Source organism: Lucilia cuprina, chromosome X (assembly GCF_022045245.1).
Source record: "Lucilia cuprina isolate Lc7/37 chromosome X, ASM2204524v1, whole genome shotgun sequence".
In the NCBI taxonomy this organism is placed as follows: domain Eukaryota; kingdom Metazoa; phylum Arthropoda; class Insecta; order Diptera; family Calliphoridae; genus Lucilia; species Lucilia cuprina.
Window position 1 is genome coordinate 13219366 of NC_060949.1, and position 4256 is coordinate 13223621.

Below are 4256 nucleotides of genomic sequence, written 5' to 3' on the forward strand. Positions count from 1 at the left end.
AAAATTACGAAATATTTTTTCACCAAAGATAACAATGCACTGATAGATTCTTATTTATTGAAATTACGGGCATTAGTTGTTTACCTAGTTAACCACTAAGGTTCCAAGGCTGAAGGATGATATATATTTCTCAAGATACAGCCAAATCCCGATAATAAACAGAGGTTTTCCGTCCAATCTTTCCTACATAAGAATTAAAATTACGAAATATTTTTTAAATTAATTCGTTTATCTTGGATACTATTACAGTAAGAATCTTAAAATTTTGCACAAATAACTTAAACAAACCTTTTGGGTAATAAATTGATACATGCCCATGAGGAAACTAATACAACTAAATTCTGAAAAATGTTCACGAAAAACTTTAATATTCATCTGAACGTTTTTAAGGAAAAGAGCGGACTTTCATCTGGGCGGCTTGGAGCCCCCACATGAATAAACTAGAAAAGTTCGTATATCTGAGAAACTATTAGAGCAAGAATCTTTAAATTTTACTTGAAGAACTTTAAAATTCATCTAAACATTTAGAGTATAACGGGCGGTCATCCAATGGGGGACTTGGCATAGAATTTTATTCTTCAAATTTTGCACAAATTACTTGAATATTCATCTGAACATTTTGGAGGAAAAAGGACGGACTTATATCTAAGAAACTTTTAGAGCAGAATCTTTAAATTTTACATGAATAACTTTGACATTAATGTGAACATTTAGAAGATAACAGGCAAATTATTGCAAGTTCGCCAATTTCTATCTATCTATGAAATTAATTTGCAATGGAGGGCTTGGCAAAACATATATGAATTAAATACAAAATTTCGTATATCTTGAAAACTGTTAGATAATTAAAAATTTTCGTAGATAGATAGAAATTGGCGAACTTGCAATAATTTGCTTGGCATCTCTCATATGTAATATATTGTTAATCTGGAAAAATATTGCAGTTAAAATTTTCAAAATCTTGAAGAGAGTATTTTATTTATATTGCTTTTAGGGTAGCTAAGCACATTGGGTATAGCTATATATCTTCAATTCATATATTAAAAAATAAATGAATGTGTGTTTGTATGTATTTATAGACGACTAAATAAACGGCTAAACCGATTTTCTCGAAATTTTCACAATATCATCCAACTTTTTATATTGAAATTTTAAATGAGCGAGGTGCCACGTAGAGAGTCCCCAAACTTTGTACAAGTAACTTTTGTTTAAATACTATTTTTTGACACTTCATATTGTTCATATTGTTCTAATTACGAAAATTTTCAGCAATTCACACGTACACAACCCGATCATAAATAAAACTCATAGCAAGAGCGTAAAAATTGCAAAAATTTGTAAAAACAACAACAATATTTTCAAACAAGAGAATAACTTACAAAAAACTCATACACTCCAAAAACTTTTTAGGAATGCATAATATTAAAAATACATAAAAACAATATTTTTTATACTTTTTTTAAACATTTTATATTAAAAACTTTAATCTTTGTTTAGAAATAAACATTTTTCTCTTCTTTGAATATGTTTTATCTGTAAAATTTACAATTTTACTTCTAATAAAATTTGATCATAGCAAGCGTAAATAGGAAATCTTTTTTCTAAGTGTTTTTTTTGTATTTTCTTACCACTACAATAACAGTTTCTCTTTCTGCGCTTGGCTGTACTAAAACCTAATTATTAAAATATACATATATCTATACATATAAATCTGCATATACATATAAATCTGAGGAGTTTCCTACTCGCGAATATGCAACGTAAAGCTGTCATTGTGAAAGAACTGTTTTTTCTACAAACTTGCATGTACTGACCTTAAGCTTTATTAATCGTGTTTGCAAATGTTATTGGTGGACTACCCATGAGGGGAGCAGCATCTCCCATATAAATTAAATACAAAAATTCTTTTATATTTCGTATATCTTTACAACTGTTAGATAATTCAAATTTTTCATATATTGATAAAAGTTGGCGAACTTGCAATAATTTGCTTGACATATTTCATATGAAACATATTGTTAATCTGAAAACTATTGTAGTTGTAATTCTCATAATCTTAAGTGGGGTTTTTACTTATACTAGAGGGTAAAAAATATATTGTATATCCCAAGGCATTAGAATAAGAATTATTCTTTAAGACTAAAGTTATATATTAAATTAGAGCATATAAGAAGTAAATATATATTAATGTTTTATTTTAGAATTTAAATGAAATATATTGTCATCAAGATTATAATAAACCTTAAAGAAAAATTTTATAATTTAGTAACTAATTAAATATTTTTTTGATTATTATGTATTTAGTTTCGATAGGGGTAGCGAAGCACACCGGGTATTAGCTAGTTGTAAATAATAGTCAAACTATAATGTTTGAAGTATCTATCTGTTGATATAAAGGTTTTTAAACCCATTTTTGCTTTTTAAAATCCTTAATAATGTAAGATCTCATTGTAAATATTTATTCTAGTTTAGCAAAAAAAGTAAATAAAAGACGAATATTTAAATTAAATTACATATCTATATCGTGCAATAAATAATTGGAATGGAACCTTCGATTGGGGTGGCGAAGCACACTGGGTATTAGCTAGTATAAAATATTAAGAACCGTCAATTGTCAAAATTTTTTCATGGCAATAGTAGGGTTCTATAAATCGACTTACGAATAATCGAACAATCGACTTTTTGTCTAAAAATGTCGAAAATTTTGAAGTCGACTATTTTGTTCCAAAAAAGTTCTGTGTTCTGTGAAAAAAGTCGACTTTGGAAATAAAATAAAAAGTCGAAAATCGTCGACAAGTCTGACATAGTCGAAAAGTCGAAAATAGTCAAAAAGTCGGAAAAAGTCGAAAATAGTCGAAAAAAGTCCGAACGTCGAAAAAAGGTCAAAAAGTCGAAAATAGTCGAAAAAGTTGACTATTCACAACTGAAAAAAGGTGAAAAATCGATTTTGCATAAAATGCAAAAAGTTGAAAAGTCGAGAAGAAAACTTTTAACTAAATGCAAAAAGTCGACTTTTCATTTCAACTATGGAACCCTAGGTAGTAGTAGTCTGACTGTTGTGTGCTTAAACAGAAAAATATATTTTGTTTGTTTAGAAATATTTTGCATCTGCTAAAAGAAACAAGCAAGCAGAACAAATATTTCTAGTAGCACAATGTATACAGAGATGTCACTTTTGACATTTGAAAAAGTCTATAATCAGCTTTTGTTTGATTTTGAAATTGTTTGGTGTGAAGAGGTATATAAAATACAGCTAAAAGAAATCATTGAATTCGTTTTGTGCGAAAGAGAGGGAAATAGCTTTTTGCTCGTGACGTCTCTGTATACCCTGTGCTAGTAGTAAAGTAATGGAAAAAAGATTTTCTATTTATTGCATTGTCGTACAAAAGAAATCTTGTGTTATTGCTGGATATTTAAACGCTGAATTTACTTTTGTGACGTAAATTTTGCCATTATTTAACGTCACACCTTAAATGAGAACTGAAATAACTAAAATATTAAGTAAAAACTTATGAATATCATAATTGTTTTTAACAAATACTTATTATTACTTTTTTGTTTTTTGAAAAACTAGTATGCCTTTTTTAATTGTCAGTATTTTTGTATACTTATTTTTGTGATTAACTGTATTAGTCGTTTTTACCATAAGGTGGTATAAAGGGTGCACTTACAGTACCAACTCAAGAAATTGAAAATTTTTATACCCTTCACCTTTGTAAGAAGGGTATATATAAGTACGGTTTGAAAAAGAGTACAAATTTATGTCAAAAAATATTTGTAAACAATGATTATCTATCTATGAAAAATTTGAATTATCTAACAGTTTTGAAGATATACGAAAATTTGTGTTTAATTCATATATGTTGCGTCAAGCCCACCACTGAAAGTCCGTTATTCTCTAAATGTTCACTTGAATGTCTCTAATAATTTCTTCGTGCAAAATTTTAACAATTAATTCTATTAGTTTCCCAGATAAACGAATTTTTGTATTTAATTAATATGGGAGGTGCCGCGTCCTCATGGGTTGTCTGCCAATTTAATACCCAAAATATTTATATAGATGTTAAAATTATTCGTGAAAAATTATAAGATTCTAACTGTAATAGTTTCTAAGATAAACGAATTTTTGTATTTAATATAACGCTAGTCCGCCCACTTTTTACCCTAAATAATCATATTGACACTAAAGTGGCTATGACAAAATTTGAGGGTTGTAACTTTTATATTACCTCAAATATACGTATTTTATATTTTCT